The sequence below is a fragment of the Triturus cristatus genome, chromosome 4_2, assembly GCF_964204655.1.
Source record: "Triturus cristatus chromosome 4_2, aTriCri1.1, whole genome shotgun sequence".
Lineage (NCBI taxonomy): Eukaryota > Metazoa > Chordata > Amphibia > Caudata > Salamandridae > Triturus > Triturus cristatus.
The window spans coordinates 419,035,463-419,059,757 of record NC_140586.1 but is presented as its reverse complement, the minus strand read 5'-3'; the positions used below and the strand labels follow the sequence as shown (position 1 = coordinate 419,059,757).

Here is a 24,295-nt window from a genome sequence, read left to right as displayed (position 1 = left end):
CTCCATGATTCAGCTCTCCTTCCCTCAAGCTATCAGTATGGGTAACCTCACTTTTCTACCAGTACCTTATATACCTTTTCTAGGCATGGTCTTCAAAGTCAGAAGTAAATGTCAGAAGCCCTTTCAGAGGGGCCACAGGGCATTTAGGGGCTACTGGGCCCAACCGTGGGAGTTGAGGCCTTTTATTTCTCATGTCACTGAGCCTGACCTATTATTACGGTGCCATTGGGCCAAGCATTACCTTCCACTTGACTCTCAGGATGGCATGGCCCCAGCAGTCCAAGGCTTCCTCAGGAAGAAGTGGTTACAGATTACTGAACACGGGCTCTACATTCAACATGCATGCAGCAGCATCAATAAATCATTGTTCGGCCAAATACTCACTTTTCTGATTAGTATTTTATTTCTATTGCTCGCTACACTATGGAATAATACGACATCCACAAACAATTGCACAGCCACCCTTGCGGTCGCTGCTCTAGCGTTTCTTTGGCGGTTCCCTATCCCACTTACTCCTTACGTTAGTGATCTTGGTTATTCCCCATTCACTACTGGAAATATCCAAGGTATACCCCACTAGTAGTCTGAGCCTCAAGAGTATACTACGACTCTAAAAGTCAATAGTGTTACAGCACTGTTGCATTTTAATTACCAGCAGGTTCCCCTGGGGCCAACAGGCCCAAAACAAGTCTTACCAGTAGTTTTCGGAGTTTAGGAGTGTGCCCCGTCTGCAGGCACTCACTGCAGCTGCAGACCAGCTCAGGTAAGCCGGCTGCACTTAGCGGGTGCAGAGTCCCTTGCTCCTGGTTGCGTTCCTGAAGCGCCTGGAGGCCTTAACAACTCCTGCGGGTTAGGTGTTCGCTTGGCTCTCGATGGGTGGTGGCTTCGACAATTCTGTCCCTTGCCTGAATGAAGGTGCATGGGGGCTCCCATGGCATCCTCCCTTCTTTGGGTGGAGGTAAGAACCTGCCACTCTCCGACATACTGATCACAGGAGCTCACTATCCATGGGTTCTGGCTCGGTCAGCACAGTGAAGTTCTGCACGGTGGCCCCGCCTAGCATGCAGGGTCACCGCCACGCTACCACACAACGCTTCGGCCCTTTCTGCATGGCAGTCTTTCACATGGTAGCCCCTCCCGGCATACAGCTTTGTTGCCCCAATATTGCACAAGGATTCAGCCCTTACCGCATAGCAGTCTTTCACAGCTATTTTCACAGTGGCCCTCCCCCATGGGCGAAGACCTGATCGATGCAGAAGCCGTTTCGTCACAACTGGCACAGGGAGTCAGCTCAACAGGGCTTCCCACTGGACCTAGCTCCGGCCAATGGTGGTCTCTTCCTCACAGGCCACACTGGGTTTGGCAAGCGGGCAGATTCTGGTGATCCAGGCTCCAGGGAGGGTTGCCTTGAATTCCCTAGGGGATGACCCCTCATCCAGCAGGGAGACTATCTGAACTTGGCCCCCAGCCCTGGTCACAGGCAGAAGTCTTAAAGAGGTTCTTCTCACACAGCCTGTCTGGCTGCTTGGCAGATGACAATGTACGGGGTCTGAAACTTCCCTTCTTATAGTCCACTTCCAGACACTAAATGTGATTTAGGGTCTGAGTCCTTGAGTGCTGTGTGCCTCAAAAGGTTAGCCCAGGGCCCCCAGCTCTACTCTGTATGATTCTCCTGTCAGCCCCATCTCCTTCCTGAGATGTGCCCAGGCCCCTTCCTTGTGACCACTGACTGAATCAAAGAGCACCCTTTGAAGTGCACAGGGGAGGCCTGGGGTCCTCCCCTCCCCAGAATGTGTCCCACCCAGCTTACAGGAAAGCAGCAATACACAAATATGTCTGGAGGGATCTCTCTACCTCCTCTCCATGTTTCACCATGCGGACCTGAGTCTCCCAAAACGGAACCCACAGCCCTTCATGTATGGTGCCATTCACAGGCACATATACACTAAGTGCATGTATACAGCATAAACGCACTGCACAGTATTGTATCCTCTGTGTACTGTACCAATCACAGGCACACATGTGCCCAGGCCCCTTCCTTGTAGCCTCCCGGGATCACAGGCACAGCCTGGACATTACTGATATCATTTCTCCAGGACCTTGAGCAGTCTGTCAGTATGGGCTCTTTTTCCTCCGACACCTTCTCACTTCTGTGTAGGGTCCCACAGGTATTCGCGCTCAGCCCAACCCTTTTTAATACATATGTCTCCCCACTAGCCGACCTCCTAATAAAAAAACTGGATTCTCTTTAATGTCCTATGCAGATGACACTCAGATTGTCGTCTCAGTTGCAAAGTACGATTACAAAACTGGCCCCAGGTTCAGTAGCTGTATAGTGGTCGTCAAACTATGGATAGATAGGAACTGTTTTAAGCTTAACTCTGCAAAGACGGAAGTATTACTGTTTGGGGGTCACACCTTTTTTTGGACCCCATCATGCTGGGCACAGGGCTTGGGCCCTCTACCATCCCCGATAAAGAAGGTTTGCAGGGAGTGTTGATGGATGATAGATTGTTTTTCTCAGGTCACATTAGTTCAGTGACCCAATCCACCTTTTATACCTTGAGGACCATTAAAAAGATACTACCTTTCATCCCTTGTCCTCTCCCTAAAACTCTTGTGACATCCCTGATTGTGACGAAATTGGACTACTGTAATGGCCTATTTTTCTCTGCCAACGAAATGTTAAATGGATTACATACTCTTCAGAATGCAACTGCTAGGATTCTGTATAAGATCCACAAATATCACTCCGTCTCAAATGCTATAAGACAATTGCATTGGCTCCCCATTTGACCCAGAATGACTTTTGACGTACTCTGCATCGCCTACAAAGCATCCCATGGTCAGGGCCCTTTTTTCTTTTAACAGAGTTTTGTACGATATACTCCAGGCAGGACCTTATGTTCAGCCGCAGCCAAACTTGTGGTGCCTTCCAGGTTCAAGTGGGCAACCTGGGGAGGAAAGAGCATTGTACTGGGAGCCACAAAAGCCTAGAACATCCTCCCTTTGTACATCAAAGAAGCCCCCAATATACTAGGCTTTAGGAAATTATTAAAGACCTGGCCATACAAATCCCTATAGTTTCCTATCTGTAGGACCACATCCAGCACCAGTAATCTAAGTCAGCACCAAGACGCCTCCTGGTATTCGAGCGATATAGAAACTATATATAACAAACTAGAACATCCAGCATATTAATTTAGCCTGCACGCACTGTATCCTTCATGTATTGTACCACTCACAAGTACTCATAAACCAAGCACATGCACTCCTGCACAGCACTACATCCTTCGGGTAGTGTACCTCTCATAGGCATATATACATCCAGCACATGCATTCACTCTACATGCACAGCTCAATACTGCAGTATCCCGGTATTGTACCCTTCCCAGGCACACATACACCCAATGCAGATACACCACCTCTGCGCTGTGCAGCACTTCACACTAACCTGATGTACAAAAGGGTGAGTTAAGCACACAGTAGGGCACCTTTAAAAGTGAGTGAGCCTGTAGACCCCACTCCAGTAACAGGTTAAAAAGGACCTGTTCACTCCTACTGATAACTACAGGGTATGCTGCCATCACTCCGCTCATGCTGCTTAACTCCTTGTGGAGGCAATAGCGTTATACCACTATGAGGGTAGTGCTTTGGGCACCCTTTCCGGACCAAAAAGACAGCTATCTGTGAGACCGGCCTGATACTTATTTGCCTATAACAAAAAGAAAACGCATTCGGGATCCAGACATCAGTACAGTTGGGCACTCGAGGCAGGGGTGCACGTCTATTACCATGTGGAGAACTTTTCCGTCCCAGCAGCAAATATAACAATTAACCTATTTTTCAATGGCCTTCTCAACTGAGATGGTTTGAGCCTCAGTGTCTGGTGCCTTGAGAACAGCCACAAAAGTATCCCGAGCAGAGGCATAGTGAACCCCTCCGCTTTAGCAGCTTAAGTGGGGGGTGCGTTTTTTGTTTTAAAGGTCCTCTTCTGTGTGCTACTCGGCAGACAAAAGCTGATAAATACGTCTGTAAAGGAATACAGCATCAAAACAAGAGTAATCCGGGTCAACGAAGAACACAAGATGGGTAAAGAGAAAAGGGAAAGATGGAAGGTATATTGAATGGAAGGAATGGTGAAAGGATGTATGGATGAGTGGGTAGATGAATAAATGAGCAGATGGATCAGTAGTTTATAGGATGAGTGAAGGGATAGGTGGGTGGACAGGTGAAAGAATGGTAGAGTGAAGAGATGGAAAGGTGGATGGACAAGTAAAAGGACGGCAGAGTAAAGGGATGGATGAGTGGATTAAATAGACAAGTGAATGGCTTGCAAAGTGGATGGATGGCAGAGTGGATAGATGGAAAAGTTGATTGATGGCAGATGGATGGATTGATGAATGGATAGATAGAGTGGAAGGATGAATGGATGAGAAAGTGGATCAACGGATGAAATAAAGAAAGATTGATGAATGGCTGCCCGTATTAATGGATGACAGAATGTGTAGATGAAATTGTCTATATCAGCGGGTGGATGGAAGGTCAAAAGGATGAATGGATAGAACCTTGGATGGAAGAGACGACGGTGCTCTTCTAGCGAGGGTTGTGCCCTCTCGCTTTGCTTGCTTGGTGTCATCAAAAGTTTTAGTTCAAAGTGGTGGTATTTTTCATCTCCTTGCTACTACCTTTATCCTGAGGCCAGGAAATCTGATTTTTTTTTATTGAATATTTAAAAATAAAGTTAAAGAAAATACAATTCCTAATAAGACATTTTGAAGATTAATAAAATATTCTGCTTTCATTTGGTATCGGTGTTTACACATTTCATTATTAGTTTTGTTCAGCTGAGCTGCTTTGGTTCCTTTGACAACATTCCTGAGAGGTCAACTTTGATTTTATTGTGGTAATGCTCTGCATTTATTCTGCTCGTTGCTACTAAGTTGTTGTGTTTGTTTACTATTGCTACGCTCTTATACCAGGGCACTTCAATCCTTGCATAGCTTTCCGGACATTGCATGCGCCAAAATGTACTAAGTCTTCTTGGATAAAATCTCTGTTCAATATTTATAAAAGGAGAAAGCCCTTAAGTCACTTAACCCAGATCTAGAAAGGTTTAGTGCATTGCATTCTTTCAGATTTTAATCTTCTGGCACTACACACACAATCCAAGTTAGATTTAAATGAGTATTTTTGTAATGAAATTCCACAGGACCGAAGAGTTGGTACAGTGCTTTACAGACCAGTTGTAGGGGTAACAGAAGCCAAAAGAAAGCATGTTTTTTTAATTAAGTATACATTTATGTTATTTTAAAGCAGGAACGATGCATACTACCAATTATTAGGCGTTTAAGTCTTGTAGATGTTATGTTGAAATAATAGCTCAAAACCGAAATCACCGAACTTCATGTCTGTGATATTGTCATTTAAATTAAATAAGCGGTTGGTATATAAATACTTACATTTGCCACTGTTAACTTTCTAATTATTATTATTTATTTTCATATAGCGATTCATAACACACCTGCCAATTCTAAGCGCTGTAACTGTTAGTGGGATTGTGAAGGCTGTGTTGGCCATTTGTTGAGCGGATTCTGTGCACTAGAGGTGCAAGCAGAAAAGCACCCCCACTGGGTGCTCATATATGGTGTGCCAGCAAGAAAATATTGCTTACTAGGGATAGGTGCATCAGAGCACGCGGGTATGAAGGTGACCTACCTACGGTTTATCATGGAGGTTTGACCTGGTCGCATTCGGTAAACATATGAGAAATGACAATGCATCACAATAAATTTATTAAACGGCTTAACATAGTGATGTTTTTATACAACATTTTATGCAACCTCTAATGATGCATTCTGTAAACTATGCCCTCATGTTTAGGGCTCACCTACAGATGGGTTGTAGCTGTCTGTTGTCAAAGACCTATTGTGGACAGTACCAATACTTACAGAGGACTTTGGGCCAGCTTGCTTCCTACCAGTGGTTGACTTTCTTGTCACTCTCATTTGCATGTTTATGTAAGAAGGCTTCTTTACTATGATTTCGTTCAATGACATATCCTTCCATGGCTCACATCAGGGAACTACTTTTTTTTCTTTGATCCCTCATGCATGTGACTGCTTTTTCATGGCGTTTCCCCATGTGCAGCTTCTTCCTCTTAAGTTCACTCCCACCTCATGCCTGGTCATCTGTAAAAGCACAGCGACTTGAATGTTTTTACAGGGTTAAGTAAAGAGAAGACTTTATGTGATTGGTTTTCTTTTATCTCCTACTTTCCACCTGTAGCATGAAAGCACAGGCTTTGGCACACAAACACAGCGAATGTGGCACTGGGGAGGAGCGGGCTGCAGCACTCACTCACCCTACATCTGAGGCAGAAGCTTTACTTTGAGTGATGTGATTGGGGATGTCTATTCTCCAAGAGGGCCACACATCTTCTCCTTGGGCTGCTACAGAGAGCAAATGCCCCAAGCGTTTGTTCCAGTTTGGAATCTTGTCAAAAGTAATAGGCAAGTGTGTTCCTTTAAATTCGGACACTTCCCCAGGCAGTTGTTATGTTCTTTAAAGTACTCTGTTTTAACTCTAGGCTATATCGCTGCAAAAGGCTTGATATGTTGCATGAACCTTTGAAAAAAAATCAACATGGTTTTTATTAACGTGGGAAATATGGAACTCTATGTTTAGTTTTGAGGTTACATGCAGAATGGTTGTGTCAATCAACAAGAGACTTCTGCATGTTATAGGTAGCAATAATGTTACTTAACTGACATATAAAGCACAACAATGGTTTAGACCAGTGGTTCCCAAACTGTGCACCGTGGCTCCCTGGGGAGCCGTCAAACCTAGCCAGGGGGGCCACGCACCAAGCACTTTAATGCATTTAATGTTGGCTTTAGTTAAACTAATTAGACTTAAATACATGATGTCAATAATTTGTAAGTGACAAGCCTAATGCTGTAAACATAGTACTTAATTGATGGCATGTCGAGGGGGATGACCTCCATATTTCACTGGATCCCCACTTTCCAACACTCCCAAAGTAAGCGGAAGATGCCTGATTTATTTTGTTAGACTCATTAATAGTTTGGTTTTTTTCCAAATGCATTTTACACCAACGCAAGTTATCAGGAAAGAACAGGTGTCCTGTCTATTAAAAACACTATAGACTAAAAATAATAATGTTTTTTTATGAGATCCATTGGTAGAAATTACACTTTTAAGTGGATACTGGTAATTTGTACTGGTTCCGGTTACTGGAGTTAGCGGTATTTAGAACATTAACTGAACATCTGTTGATAAAATGACAGTTTATTAGGTTGAGCCTAGAGGCAGTGTGCATGCGCTGCGATGCGAGGCATGCTGTAATCACTCCATGGGGGTTAGACCATGCACACCGCTTTCTATTTGTTGTTTCATGTGCCTTTCTAAATTGCTTTCATTTTATTGGTGAAATGCTGAACTTTTCCCACCTTTTTGTGGGTTTTCACTTACCTGGCGTTTGCCCTTTACGTTTGGATTTATTTATCATTTGTTCTGTGCACTCATTTTGTTTTGCATTAAGTAGTCCTGTGGCATTTCTTGCTTGCCCACGGCCTCTCATTACCTATGCGTGTGTCTGTGATCTGCTCCAGTCTCCAAGCTCTGCCCATGTTGCCTTTGCTACCGCCCCCTCTCATTGTCCGTGTTTACCACCTCCATCGTTTTGCTTTTGTTTCAGCCAGCGTGTTTGCAGTGTCTGCTTTTCTTCCTTGTAGTAATGCTTCTCTGACATGCACTTGTTAATGTGCGCGTGTTCGTTCGACGTCTAGTTGGACATTCACTGCTTGATCGCAAGCTCTTTCATAGATTGTTCTCTCCACGCTCCCATGCGAGCCCTTTGTATTGTAAACTAATATGTTTTCATTTTTTGCTGTTGTGTTCCATGTTCGTGCTGACATCAACGGGGTTTCTCCAGCTGCTGCTAGGCAGACGTTTGAGGCAACCTTGGTGGATTGAGGCTACAAACCTGGGCTCCTTAATGTGAATAAACATTTATTCTTTGAAACCTTTACCTGCGTGGATACAAGTGGATTATTCATCGCACCTCATTCCTGTAGGTGCTCGGTGCTGATGAACTTTTTGCCATGTTTTTTTTTTGCATTTAGGAGGAGCATGTCTCTTGATGTTGTGCATCATAGTCTCACTGGAACAGTTGGCATCTTTAAGTGTTTTGGCCTCTTTTTATTCCCTTTGGCACGCCCAGTGTGTGCTCATGTCCTGTGGGTCTGCTTGGGTATGGTTGCAGGTGGCACTGGTTTGCAATGGTTCCTCTCTCGAACGGTTTCCTAGTTGAAGGCGAATGTTTAGAAGTTGATGTAGTTTTTTTTTCTAGTTTGTTTGGTTGTCAAGTCTGTGTACTGGACCAGCTGCATTTGCATTCCACTGGACCTCGCTTGCACAGGCATGAGCGTGGAGTTGGGCAGGGTGGATTTCCGCACAGCCGTGCTGGGGGCACAAATGGGGGCAGGAGTGCAGCCGCAACGGGGCTCAGTGGGGTGTAATTGAATTGTGTGGCAGTGGCGCTTGCTGTTTGCATCGCTTGGAGGCGCCAAACTTATGGGAACTCCGGTTGGGGTGAATTCTGGTGGCTGGTGAATGCTTGATGTGAGCTTGTGCCCGCATGCAGTATTGTGGGGCGTTAGCGTCCCTGCAGTGTCATTTCATGGGAGCAGTGTGGTGCACTGTATACAAGGTGAGAGCTGACGTGGTTTTGTTGGGATGCTGTGGTTACCCTGACTGAGTGGTGTAGGCCTCTAGGTGGGAGGGTGGTGGCACCGCCTGTGGTCACGCATTTGTTGCGTGTCAAATGTTCAGCAGCTTGTGCCTAGGAGCTCCTCCAGTTCACTGTGGATGCTGTTCATCACATGGCTTTACCAATGCTGTGGGAATTGGGAGCAATGTGCTTCGGAATTAGATGTGACAGGCGGCTCTGTGGCTGAGTGTACTTTAACATGTAGAGGAGTGCCTCGTGCATTCCGATTAAGGCACTTTTTTTTGCAGTTGTATATGGCACAAAATTAGTTTGAAGGTGTCAGAGCGCTTTACATGAGTGCCAGTTGCATTACAGAAGGACACATTCATTTTTAGGATGCTTTCATTTTTAGGCACATGTAGATTAAGTGATTTGCCCAGAATCACAGGATATTTGAACCTCCCGCCAGATTCAACGTTTGTCCCAAGCTTCAAAGTTGGCCACTGTAGCCCACTAAGCCACATGCTCTCTTGGAAGGAAGAAAGTTACGCAAAACTGCCAATAGCATGAGGCGGAGAATACTTTTTTAATGTATATTTTAAAGAATTGCTAACAATAAATTTTGCAGACAGCTACGGTGCCAACCAGACCCAAAAAGATTTGCAGTTTGCTGTGGCTCATGTTGCTCTCAAGGGAAGGTTTGATTGTGAAAATTACACAAATGTCAGGAAAATGTGTTTTTGATCAGTGCTCAAAAATTGGAAAAAATGTACCCCAGGAACTCATAATTTGAGAACGATGGCATAAGGGAGTAGACTGATGAGGGAGGAGTCCAGAAGAGCAGCATGATTAGAACCAGAGTGAATTACATGCATTCCATGCATTTTGTTTTTATTTTTTAGGTCGAGCATTCAAGACCACTTGTATATACTTTAGTATATACTTATTTATGTATGTACTTTGTGGTCTCTGGAGATCAGCCCTAGGACTTGTATGCTTCCGCTTAGGGACTTTTCTTTCTGTTCAATTGCCTCTATGTAACTGTCTTGATAGAAAACGACCAATAGAGGTCAGTAAAATGCCAGAATTGCTTTCTGCTTGTTCAACTACCTCTATTTAACTGTCTAGATAGAAAACGACCAGTAGAGGTTAGTAAAATACCAGAACTGCTTTCTGCTGAGGGACTTTCTTTTTTAAATTTTTCTGGCAACTGCCTCTATTTAACTTTCTTTATAGAAAACGACCAGCAGAGGTCAGTATAATACCAGAATCACTATAGCATTCTCTAGATTCCAGTACATAGAAATTGTCTTCCATGAGCACCCGTAGATGATATTTTTTCCAAATCTTGTATTTTCAGTGATATGACCACCGAAGGCCCTGGTTTTATATTAACCCTTTCAGTGCCCGCCCCTTTCCCCGCCCTGTGCCGGCCGTTGCATTAGCGGGCGGGGTCTATGACGAGCTGGACTCGTCATGGGCACAGCGCAACCGCGGCCCATGCCGAGTCCAGCTCGTCATGGGCACTGAAGGGGTTAAAAACAGAGCTTTGGACTATACAATTTCCCGCTGAAAGGCAATATTTCCCTCCATGGCGTGTCAGGCAGCTTGGTGCTTACTTTCCCTCCATGTTAAAAAACAGTAGATGTTTCAGCACCCAGGCTGCATAGCTAAATACATATAAGGTCCCAAGGGTGAAACCGATCGCATTGCAGATGCTAGTTATTTACATATTCGGCCCGAAATGGTAACTGAAAAATGAGATGGCCAAGTGCTTCTAGCTTCCTTACTCTGTATTTATTGGCCTGAATTTTAAGCTAGCTTTGGAGGTAAAGGCACTTGCTGCAGAGGTCCATGTGCATCCAGCAGGTATCGGGGTGAGATGCCGGTGTGATATCTCTGGTAATTAATGCATTTGCTGGAGAGATCAGTGTGCACTGGTTGGTGACCGGTCTAAATCATCCTAAAATAGCTCAGAGGGTTAATGTACATTCAGCAGAACTCTACTTTAAAGCCACTTATTTTAATATTTTGTTAAGTAGTTTGGTGGGCAAATGAATATCTTGCAGAGGTTCTTGTGTAAACTGCAAGGTTACACTCTTAATAAAATCACCCAGTCATGTTCTCACTTTAAAGGACTCTATGTAGCCTGCGAAGGTATACGTTTTCACTCAATATTTTGTTATTGTAAGATTTTTAATATGATTTTTAATGATCGGTAGTGATAAATACTTATGTGCCCAAAAAATCAGTTTATATCACCTGTTCTATAAACAATTATAAATAATGTACTTGAACACACATACACTGAAATATCTATCTGGTATTTTTACAGAGAATGCATAGATGTTATGTGTTACACAGATGCACAAGCTGGGAAAATAAAAAAACAAATCCGAATTTCTGTAATTCTCAGCAACTTGCAAATTTACACGGCAAGGGATTTCTTTAATTGTCTTGCTAGGCTGCTCGGTACGATGGCCACGTTTGATAATCCAGCTCTCTCTGTTCCCAGGCAGTAAGCTGCTTGAGCTCTAAATGAATTGGATTGTCTGTGAATTGAGGTTTCATGCAGCCAGCCGTGCTGTAAAGCAAAATGAGGCCTTTCCATATCCCTAAGAAGCACACTGAATGTGTCTGGGTGCCGCTGCTGGTGTCAGGACACCACCTCAGCACCAGCGCAGCACCACCTCAACATCACCACAGCACCATATCCGCATCAGCGCAGCCCCATCTCAGCACCAATGCAGCCCCACCTTCAACATCGGCTCAGCACCACCTGAGCATCAGCGCAGCATCACCTCAGCACAGCACCAACACCGCATCACTCAGCACCACCTGAGCACCAGCGCAGCACCAACACCTAAGTATGACTCAGCACCACCACAGCACCTCCTCAGCATCATTCAGTACCAGCACAGCACCATCTTAGCACCACCTTAGTACCATCTGAATACCACCGCAGCATCAACACAACACCATCTCAGCACCAGTGCACCAGCAGTCATTGTCCCTCAGCACCACTTCAGCAGCAACAGTACATGAGCATCACTCAGCAGCACCTGAGCACCACCTCAGCATCACTCAGCCCCAACGCAGCACCACCTAAATACCAGCGCAGCACTACCTCAGCATCAGTGTAGTAGCACCACTTCAGCATCCGCGCAGCACCATCTCAGTATTGGCACAGCACCACCACCGCACCAGCACAGCTGCATCAGTGCAGCACCACCTCAGCAGCAACTCAGCACCAACGCGTCACCACTTCAGCATTAGTGCAGCACCAGTTCAGACCAGCGCAGCACCAACTCAGCACCACCAAAGCATCTCTCAGCATCAGAGAAGCACCACTTCAGCATCAGTGTAACTCAGCTCCACTTCAGCAGGACTAACTGAGCTTCACTCCGCAGCACCTGAGCACCACAACACCAGCACAGCATCACTCGGCCCCAGCGAAGCAGCCCCTCAGCACTATTGCAGCGACACGTCAGCACTGGCACAGCACCACCTCTGCACCACAAAAGCACCACTTCACTACCAGCGCAGCGACACGTCAGCATCAATGTAGCACCACCACCTCAGCACCAGCACAGCATCACTCAGCACCACTGCAGCATTACACAGCACCACCGCAGCATCAGCACAACCTCGGCACTAGTGCAACACCCCACAGCACCATTTCAGCACCAGTCATAGTCACTCAGCACCACTTCAGCAGCAGCACCATAGCACCACCTAAGCATCACTCGGCAGCAGCTGAGCACCACCACCACCACAATACCAGCACAGCACCACCTCAGCACCACTCGGCCTCAGCACAGCACCACCTCACTACCAGTGCACTATCTCAGCATCAGTGTAGCACCACCACCTCAACATCAGCACAGCATCACTCAGTGCCACCACAGCACCACCTCAGCATCCGCACAGCACCATCTCGGCATCCTCACAGCACCTCCTCAGCATTAGCACAGCACCACCTCCGCATCAGTGCACCACCACCAGTGCAGCACCAGCGCAACCTCACCACAGCATCAGCACAGTACCACCTCCGCATCAGTACAGCACCACCTTAGCACCAGCCAGCATTGCTCAGCACCACTTCAGTGTCACTCAGCACCACCTCAGTCTGCCCCTCTGAATGTGGCATCTGTTGACTCTACCCTATTGTCCTTCGGCTGCTCGTGTTGTAGTCAAGGTGCTGTTTCCCCACCTCCACCCACCCGTTGTTTGTGTCCACCCCACATAACAAGGGGAAGCTGTAACGGGCATGCAATGGAGGAGGCAGGAGGATGTTGCCAGCATTCCAAGGACAAAAAAGCTAAGGGACATTTTTTATATTAATTATTTTTATAATAGGGTCATTCAGTTGTACATACAAAAATCTTGAACACTTTTTTGTTATGACTTTTCAACATGCTGCACAGCAGCCACGCTGCTCTATAATATAGCTTAAAGACATTGGCAGAGCCAGTGCCTGTGGCTGAGCACTTGTGGGCAGCGGCGTCACTATGGTGGTGTGGGGGGTGCGGACCGCACCGGTTGACACCCTCACATGGGGTGACACCAACAGGGCCGGTGTGCGCAGAGCAACCTAAACTTTTAGGAGGAGGAGGTGCCTGTGCGCAGTGCGCACTGTTGCCTCTCCTTTCTCTTTTTTGCTTCCCTGTGAAATGGATCCAAAAAAGAAAATCACTTTTGCTGGAAATCAATGTCGTATTTTTCTGACATTTAATTCCAAAATGCAGCATCCGGAATAAAAGTTTAAAAATATGAAAAATAAATAACTAAATAAAGTAAGACAGAGTGGTAGTAAACTGTCCAGATTGATTTTATTCACACCCAAACACATTAGCGCCACTTTTACAGAGTTTGCTAGTGAAGCGCTATTTTTGTTGTCTTGGCTTTGTTTTCCCTGGGCTTGTAACTAGTGCACCAATCCTGGAGGTACTGCAATGTGAGGATTGAAAAACAAAATTTGTACTGCTGCTCTGTATCTAGGGATGTTGTCTTTTTTTTACCATACTGCTTACGTTTTGTAAGGATATAAGCAATGGCCATTGAAATGGGTCCATTCAGGGCCCTGTTGTCATGTCCTTAACTTTTCAGGCAAAAGCACTCACTGATTTCTGAACAGTGAGTGTAAAAGCGTTAAGGTAACCATGTTGTTCCTGCTTACATTTCACATGGTTTGCAAAATTTTGCGTTCCCTATGATTGTTTGCTTTTTCCAGGATGCTGTGACTTTTATTTGTAGGCCACATATTGCTCTTGCCCAGTGCGTAATTTAAATTGAGCCGCATCCAGGTGTTTATAGCTGGCAACAATTGGGTTGAAGTTGAAGGCAGTCTGAGTTTTTCTCAGTGGGGCAGTATGGTGTTCAGTGGGGGAGAGGATGTGGCACTATGGCCAGAGCTGCTGAATTTGGAACTGGGGAACCAGGTTCAGCCTTAATAACCAGTCCGCCAGACCACTCTCCTGAGAGAGCACTAGCTCATGCTAGACCTTAGAAGGCTTCGCAAGACATTAGAAGCCACGGTGTCGTAGCACCAGCAGGTGGACCCTAGCATGACAAGTGTAGGTTAACCTTCAAGGCTTGTCCACCACTATTCATACTGAAGTTCACCTCCAGTCTTGCGGGCAGGCCTATGAAGCAGTACACCCTAGAACCGTGACCCTGTCACTGAGATCACGGGACCCTTGAGAAGGGCCAGCTCTAGGGCGGTGCAACCGGTGTGACGGCACCAGGTGCTCACTTTAGGTGGATGCATCATTTTTGCGAGTATATTATGGTTTTAAAAGCGCTTGCTGCCTCCTTCCTGGCCTCCAGTAATTTTCAGTAACAATAAAAATGGCATGATGACTCTGGTGATTTATGTTCTTCCTAGCGAGAGATCGGAATTTTGTCTAATGGAAGATTTGACTCATGGAAAGGTAGCTCAGAGGGTTAATGTACCTGCTGCAAAGAACATGTACCATGCAGATCACAAAGTGCACATAATGTAAATAGGCCAGTGGGCTACTGCTTTTGTCAGAGAGATCCTTTTGTTACTTGCAGTTTATAAGTTAAAATCCTAACATAGAACAGTGAGCTATTAACGGTCTTCTACTCCGCAGCAACACAAGTCACATTTTTTATTAACTTTTGATACGTTTGAGCTACAAACAATTTATTAGTTTAAATGGTCAGATCATGCAGCAGATCTTGCATTATGAGGCAAATAAGGCAGAGCCATTATTATTTAGAAAACATTTGCAAATTAGGATTTTAAAGCCATTCATGTTTGAACTGCTGTTTTGGAAAAGGGAGAAGTGCTGATGACAGAAACTCCATGGCTTGGAGACAAATGGCTTGTGCTTCCACATTTTATCGTATTTGGGGACATTCTGTGATTAGAAGGATATCCCACTTTGTGAACACATTTTACTGTCAATGACTCATTATAACCTTAAATAATCATGTGTCATCATTGGTTGATAAAACTGGGCAGTGAAACCAAACAAATACAAAAAATTGGGATGTTTGCGCATTCTGGCCACGCCTCTGGCTCTGCCCACTGATCCAATCCCTGGGTTATTCCTGCCCTCTGATTCTTCGCCCACAGTTCCCCTACTTTTTTTTCCCCCACTTCGACCACTGATATATCGTGTTGCTGGATAGTGGGAACACCACACCAGTAAAAAGTACCATACCTATGATATTATAAATTCCAATAAACTGTTGACTAGCAGGTAGCCCACTGTACAACCTGATTAATGAATCATTATCACACTGTTGTTAACAGGCACATTTTGTAAATATAGGACCTACATTTACAAACGTTACTAAGGATTCTGTATGGTCCCGTTATTTGCCAACTGTGTCCACTGGCGGACTCGGGCGGAGGAGGTCCATGCGGTAAGTCGTGAGGGGGTGACACCATGAGTTACCCGCACCGGGTGACACCAACCCTAGTGACGCCACTGCTTGTGGGGTCCCAAGGGTGAGACCTATTGGCTATGTCAATGCTTTTTCTTCAATCCTGGATTGTTTATTCGTCTCAAATAGTCACTTGTTTTCCATTAGCATATTTGACAACCACCTTAACTGACCTTCCCTTGCATTTTTAACCCGATTTACAAATGTTTGGATTGTAAATTTCCTCTCGTAGTACGTCTCCAACATTTGGGATTCTCCCGTCATAGTACCTTTCCAAAAGTATTTGCATGCTGGATTAAATTTCCACTATTTAGATAACTGTGCATACATAAATGACGTTAAAATACAATTGCATCTTTACAACTTGTTTTGGGAAGAAATTATTTTGCCCCCGATCAACCCCTTCTCTTAATTATTAAATATAGGGGTGTTCTCTTCTCATTCCATTTGTGCACTTTCCCATGACTGGAGACGGGGTGGGGCAGAATATAGCCACCTCCCAGGTTTTAGTCCTCTTAAAACCACAGGGAGTAAAGCCCAACCCCAGACTTCGACATGAAAACTACTAATCTGCGACTGTCAAACCACAAAATGTGAATGTCACCAAAAGCATCCCATTGTCAGCCACACAATACAGACCAATGCCCTAGAAAAATATCTGAAGCTCATCTAGAGGTGAGATCAATACGTCCCAGATTCCTTCCCTATTTGTTCCGGGTTAATACTCATACCTACATAATCAGTGGCCCTACGGCTGATTGCACACCAAGTCAGGCTGCATAATAATACGCTGTGCCTCATGGGTCTCTTAACCCAAATATAGGCTTCTCTGTTACAGGCCTCACCTATTTAATCCAATACCTTACTCAGTCCACAGAATCTAACAATTGTGCTGAGCATCTGAACAGGTGTGAAGCGAGCTGCTGCTGACTCTTGCCCACCTATGGCCAGTAACATAATCCATCCCTTTAAGTCCCTGCTACCCACATACTGTGACGGCTCCATAACATCGTCTAATGACATTCACATAAAGTATGACTGTAATGAAGTCTGGCCAGATACATCTTTGACACGCTCCCTTTCCGCCCATGCCGTCTCAGGTCCATAAGACCTCAGGATGGACAACCCTATGCTGTAACCATGAAGGTGGACTGTAATATACAATAAGAGCATAAAGGGATGTGTAGAGCTGATCAAGGCTGCAAGTATACTACTACCATAACCTGCGCTCCCATCTCGCACACCTCTTCATTCATCATACCGCTAAGTGCTGCTTACCTTAACACGATAACAGCACCTCAGAGGTCATCACGCACAACATGGAGAAATGTCCTGCATTGAATCAAAACAAGCACAACATCCTTCCAACAGCACACCCTATACGGCCTATCACGATACCTATGCGGCAACCACTTCAGTACCCCACATACGTACTAAACGGTATATAAACATTACAATACAACACAATTATTTCAACAGTATTTTGCTTTGTCCTTTAAGGGACTCTTCATCCTGTGTCTGCCACTTGTATTGTTTGTAAGATTGTTTATTGCTTGCACACTGTGCTCAATTTGTGCCAGTGGTTTCCCATGGTGGGCAGCGGTACTCATTTCTGGGAACATGGATGGAGTTTTTATCATCGGGCTTTGATACCGAATAAGAGAGGGCTTTGCAGAGAAGGGAGATAGAAAGAAATTTAAGCAGTGACTAAGGAAGAAAGCCGGGCCAAAACAATCTGCAAGATAAAGTCACAGTAATTGTAAAGTGGTGAAAGAAAGATTAATTTGGTAGAATCAAAACTAGTCCACTTTGGTATTCATCAGACCTGGCTTTCAGGAGCACCAGGGTCAGTCTGCTAAGAAAAACTTTGGGCCCCAGAGCTTTCTTTCTATTTTTTTTTTTTGGTTTCTTTCTTCCAGGATCGTCTTTTAACCCACTTCAAGGGTGCTGTTTTCATGAAAGTCTCTCATTCCTTCAGGTACTTTGGTGAGAGATGACAATCATTTATGACTGAAGTTCTGCTGAATTGGGCTAGGAATATTCTATTCCTTTCCATATCTTGTGTTTTTTGGTGAAATCTACCATTTAACACAGCTGTCTGTTTGTGAAAGTCACTGTGAGCTTACTAAGAACATAGAGGGGCTTGCAGCCCACCCATTCCTTACCATTTGTTGTCTTTACAAAGACTCTCATTTGCCTGCTTCTTATTTGACACCATGCCTTGTCTTTGTCTTGTGTCTGTCCCACTCCTGGAGCATTAACCAATTTACTTGTGTCTTTCCACTTCTCACTGTTAAAGAACAACTTTTTTGTCTGTCCTTTGTATATTTTGGCTTTTCATTGGTCAATAGGCTTAGTAGCCCCCCCCCTTAGTACCGCCTTTTCTCTTCTTGTAACCTCCCATGAGAACAACCCCTGTTACATGTGTTGCTACTTGGTACCTTTTTATCACCTCCAGTACTATTTTCTTAAATGTCATTCTCCTGCCTTGCAGGCGGAACACGCTCTCCCTGCAATGCTTTTTTTAAAAACGTAACTAGAACGGCATGCCTCAGCACTAATAGTGGTGGCCGCGCTTTTCTTTTTGTTTTTGTTTAATTGTGTTCGCCCAAGTGGCCCCATGCCTTTTTTTTCCCTGTTTTTATCCTTTTCATACAATGGCGGCACCCATGCTTTAGACATCTTAAGCTAAAGTATATGGACCAGAGAGGGTTTTGGAGACAGGATAAATGGCGCTAAGGCAGATAAACGGACAGATGAAGTAAGAAGAACCAAGCTTAACGGTGCAAACAGGTCAGGGGAATACCCAAAACCCCTGTATAAGGTGTGGGCAAAAGCCCATACCAGAACAATTATAAGCAAATCCTGTGCACACGTGACAATTTTGTTAATGAGATCACAGAAAAAACAACAAAGTTCAATGAACAATGGAAAGATGTTGTTTTAATTCAAACAATGTCTTTCATCAGTACAAAGGGCGCCAGCCGACACGTGTTTCATCAACAGTAGAACAACTGTGACTCTTCAGGGCACGATGAGCGATGTCACGAGAAAATAATGAAAAGCCGTCGGGATCAAAAGTAAAGCGGTCTCCCATGGGTCGGTGCGACCAGGAAACCAATGGGCTGTATATGACGGTGCAAGGTAGAAGAACTGTCTGCCGAAGTGCACCGACCCATGGGAGACCGCTTTACTTTTGATCTCGACGGCTTTTCATTATTTTCTCGTGACATTGCTCATCGTGCCCTGAAGAGTCACAGTTGTTCTACTGTTGACGAAACACGTGTCGGCTGGCGCCCTTTGTACTGATGAAAGACATCGTTTGAATTAAAACAACATCTTTCCATTGTTCATTGAACTTTGTTGTTTTTTCTGTGATCTCATTAACAAAATTGTCACGTGTGCACAGGATTTGCATATAATCTTAAGCTAAAGCGTAGGTGCTGCGATTGCTTAACAAGTAAAGGAATAGAAGAAAGAAATGTGCATATTTTTCTATTTCTTTACTTTTGAAGCAATTGCAGGACCCGCACTCTGGCTTGAGATGTTCAAAGCCTAAGCGTGGGTGCTGCCATTGTAACAAATGTAAACAAATGGGGACAAAAAGCGTGTGGCCAACATTTTCTTTTCTATTGGTTTACTTTGTTACAATCGCAGCACCTGCGCTTTAGCTTTAAACATCTTACGCTAAAGCGCATAGGCTGCGATTGCTTGAAAAGTAAAGAAATGGGGAAAAAAATTATATTTCTTTACTTTTGAAGCAATCATGGCACCCACGCTTGAGCTCAAGATGTTTAAAGCTAAAGCACGAGTGCCACTTTCCATTTACAATGCAATAGCTCTCGCATTACTGAAAGTTTGAGCTATTGGCGTTGTATTATTATTAGCAAAGCAAACAGCTCAAACTTTGAGCAATGTGAGACCTTTTGCATTGCAAATGCTTGTTTCTTGTGTGTCTGGTGCACAAGAGTTCATGCGACCTGGCTGGCCATTAAATCGTTTGGTGTTCTAGTTTGGGAGTGTGTCTAGATATGTGTTGTGGTACATGCTTGCTCCAGGAAGCTTGTCAAACAATGTGTGTCTCGCTTTAGCAGAATTTTATATACTTTATGATCCTGACCGACTCTCCTTCAGGTGCTTGATGACTGTGCTGCAGTGTTTCTGTCCCTCAATTTTTTCAAGGACACTGTACCTCCTGTTATGGGTGGGAATGAGAATGTGCTCTAGTGGCTGAAGTGTCAGGAGTGAAGCTAACAGCAATTTTACTTTCATTTTCTTCTAAATCTGATTTGGACTACAATCTATTAACAGTAATATAGGCAAAAAAAGAAAAACATCCTGTTCAGTATTTGTGCTGTTTTAAGATCTGTGAACATGATCCCGACCTTGTGCATCAAAAGGGCTGCTGGGTGAGTCCTTTTCTCAGATGGACTGAGTTTATGGTAATTTTTCCACAGAATGGTTCTAGTGCACACTTTTGTAATTCCTCCTGGAAGTACGCCTGGGTGTGCTTCATTGTTTGGTCTCTAGGTCTGATAGGCTTCTCAAATATTATTGGGACTGGGCGAGCATAGAGTGAAAACTCCTGGTCCAAAAGTGCTTCGCAGACCCTCTGCATTTCTGTTAGTCTGAAGCAGAACACATATCATTTGACTAATTTTTCGGCAACTCTACCTTGCGAATGCTGCAATATGGATTACTTTGCCTTTTCTGATTAGCTGTAATGCAGCGTCATGATTGGCCAGGGGATTATGGGAGGCTGTGTGCTTCCTGTTGCGGCGCGGAGAAGACGATTGGCAGCGGCACTCAGGTAAGTCCTTTTATTAAATGTTTTATTCCCCCCTCTGCTCCCCCCCTGCCCCTCCCCCCTCTCTCTGTCATGGTTGGTGCTGTGTAGCTGTCTTAAGTGTTTTAGTACCACCCCCACCCCGGACTACCTATAACATTGACCATCCAAGTAAATTTGTTTTTCCTCCCAGACTCTAGCATAATAGAAGCGGCAAAACAAACATGGACCAGAAGAGTAAAATATAAGTGCCGGCTAACTACAATTATAGTTTGCAAGACTATTTCTCACACCTCTTCCTAAATCTCAGAGTCGCTGAACAGGTTGTGATTCTGGGCATGTCACTTACACTTCCCCCTGTGTATGACAATTAATGTCAATGTGTAATGTAACTGGTGAGCACTTAAAGCTCTCCAATACCATTGGCTGACGTTAGCTCTATGTCAAGATGGAGGACCGAACAAGCCATCCAATATCATCGGATTGTGCAGAAGATAAAAATAAAAGCAGCAGCTATGGGGAAGGTAGTGGTGGGGCGGGTCAAGCAGGATGGGGGAGATGGGCAAGCACCAACAAGAGAGGGCGGAAGGAAGCAACGAAGGGGTAAAAAAAATCTTACATTGAAGCAGGATCAGCGACAAAAATGAATGTCATTGTGGAATGTAACTGGCGAGCACTTAAGGCGCTCTAATACCATCGACTCATAACTTAAAGAAGTACTAGTTGTTCTCCAAAAGAAACCAATTTATTGTATATACTCACCTAAATGGTCACTTTCTCTTGGTTTGGTTCTGGCTTTTCAAATCAATATGGATAGGGGAACTCAAGATCCTTGACAAAAAGCGACCAACTTCATCCCAAAAGGTCTCCAGAGCGGGGCATTCTTTAAACATGTGGATGTCCGAGGCAGAGGGCAGCCCACATTTCTTGCAACAAACCGGAGGACCCAAAGAGATTTTTGAAAGCTTCAGTGGAGAGAAGTAGGCCCGATGAATAGTATACAGGTGGTTTCTCTTCCGCCATGCAGGTTTTACCGTGTCATATAAAAGCTTACACAAATTCTGCCATAGATGATCCCAATTTTGTGTCGGTAAGGAACCCCTCCAAAGTTCCTCCGCAAGCTTAAATTCGCAGTCTACCGCATCTACGATGGAGTGATACCAAAATGAGACCTCCCTTCTCCCAGATGGCTTAGACACCAACTGTTGTTCTAGAAAAGAACTTTCCCCCTCAAAATTCCTGTGATCAAGCTTAGGTTGGGCCCAGCTTTCCAACTGGAGATATTTAAACCTGGAGAGACCCTCGCCGACTTTAGCTTTAAGTTGATCTCATGAAATGAGAATACCATCGGGAGCCAGATCCCTCCCAAACCACTAGGCCAGTATCTCTCAAAGGGATTGCCAGCCTGTCCCTTAAACACTCTGGAGTGCCAGGAGACTCCCATATAGGTAGGCTTTCCTGTTTTCAGTTTCTATTTTTGGTGAATTCCGGTGGTGTTTTTTCAGTGTTTTCCAGTGATTTCAAAACCTCAAAAAAACTGTGCTTTTCAGTGGTTACTCATTTTCGCCCCCCAAAAAAACCTGAAACAGTGTTTTACCGGTGTTTATGAGACGCATTGCTTTTATTATTGTTTGCTTTCTTAATTGGTGCATGGAATATAGACAGTCTATGTACAGTGTATATGAGGTTAAAATACATTTTTACAAGTCGAATTTATTGTAGTACACCATACAATATTTTTTTAGTGAATCTTTGGTCATTCGCGCTCTCTCTTTCCTACCCATGTACACTTTTATTTGGGAAAAGGCCCTCTCGACATTGGCACTTGAGACTGGCAACGCCAAAACAGACAGTACACAATTTGCCAACTCTGGCCACTGACGTAGCTTTCCATGCCAATACTGGTGCACCTCAAGGTTGACATTCTCTGGGCCAGGTTCTGCGACATATGCGTTGAATTGGGTGCATATGCCCTCCGAGGTGTTAAAGCGGTCAAAAATGAAGCTGTACTTTGCAAAGTCTGGAGAAAATTCCTCTTTACGGAAGGGATCTAACACTTGTGCAGAGTACCAAAGTGAGGCTTCATTGGCTTCAAACGCCATGGTTGGTGAAGGGACATTTCTATGCATCATAGCTAGCCATTTCTCATGCATTGTGAAATAAAATTTCCTGAATTGGTCCTCAACACTTCTCTGCTTACCAAGTGGCAAGCATTCTAACAGGGAACATGTTGCAGTGCCAAAGTCACTAAAAGTGTCGCCTAGCCTACTCTTGAGGAGATGTTTGACATCTACACCAATTATGCTGAACACTTGGTAGACCAGGGTGTTTTCTGACTCTAGTTTTTTGATGATGTCCACTACAGCAGTCCTGTTTTCCTGTAGGAATCTAAGAATGCAGTACAATGTACTTTTTTTTACATCGCTATCAATATGCACCCGAAGATCCTCACATTTCTTGCCTTTTGCATCATCACTAAGCAAAAAATCAGTAAACGGTCGCCACATAGATAAAATTGCATTCACGGCCTCTAGGACTGAGAACCACCGACTAAATGACACAGTTGGGATTACTTTTTCTTTGCTGCCACACAAAACACAAAATGAGAAATATTTGTGTTTTAGTTCCCGCGCATACCGAAACAGTGCACCTGAATGGACTAAAAAATCAATAGCATTCTTCATTAGCTCAGAAGATTGTAGAGCTGCTTTCAGCATACCATCTAGCAAATGGCATGGATCTCTTACAGGGAAACACTTCAGCTCAGGTATTGCTTTTGACAGGTCATCACATAACTTTTTCATATACGTAGCGGAATCGCTGCAAATACAAACAATATCACTCCAATCTTTGTTAAACTTGGTAAGAACTCTCTGCAGCAGCATTCCAAGTGACACTGTGTTGCATGTTTCCAGTACATCAAGATCTGCCATGATGGTACGTCTGTACCATCCATTTTTTGCATCACAAAATGTGATTAGCACTGACACTGCTGGGTCGCCACGCATCTCTGGGGTTTCATCAAGCGTAACAGAGATCTTTACATCACCTTGGAGTAACTCTGAAATATGTTCAATATCTGCAAGGAACACCTCTGGTAGGTATTTGTCATACATTTGTGTTGCTCTTGGTAATGTTTTGCATGCTGGTGCACGCTTGCGGAACAGATTCCCAATGGGTCCATCGGCTTGGTGTAAGCTGGTTCCAGATTGCACTAGGGCACGTACAAATTCATGTGCCACATCCATTTCTTCCTCACGTTTTCTTTTGAAGCGTGTCATTGTCTCAGCAAGAGACATCTGGCATAGGCCGTCGCTATTAGGTGGCTCTTTCAATTTCAAGTGGGTCTTGGTGACAAGATGTTCAGCAATACGGCTTGCAGTCTTCCCAGTTACTATTGGGACAGTCACTCTGCAAAACCTGCAAATTAACATCTTTTAACCACGCACTTCTTCAACCATGAAATCTTTGTTTTCCAGCACATAATCTTCTACCGTCTTTATTCTGCGTGGCATGTTGTTCTGCGCAAACTAGATCATAAAAGAAACACTTAGAAACCGGTTGTGTACTGTGGAAAAAATAACGATGCCACTAAACAGGCTGCCAACCGATTGGTGAAATTGACGAACACATATTTGAGGTATAGCATAAGAATCCATTTTATCTTGCCTGATGCCACCAAATAAAAAGTCTACCCAGCCACCCTAATGAGACTCTCAGTCCAATCTGACATGAAAAATGCGGGGGGGGATTCTTCCAGCAATCGGCAGAATGGAGATGCAGGGGCTCTAAGAAGGGGAGAAAAACAAGAAAGCCTCGTTAAGTAAAATGGTCTTTTACAGACCTGTGAAGTACTC

The 24,295-nt window shown here is 44.4% G+C and overlaps 1 pseudogene; it reads right to left on the bottom strand.

Annotated features, from left to right (window-relative positions):
• Nucleotides 1-22,138: 22,138 nt before the first annotated feature.
• Nucleotides 22,139-23,953, bottom strand: LOC146834501 (uncharacterized; annotated as a pseudogene).
• Between the last annotated feature and the right edge of the window lie 342 nt (nt 23,954-24,295).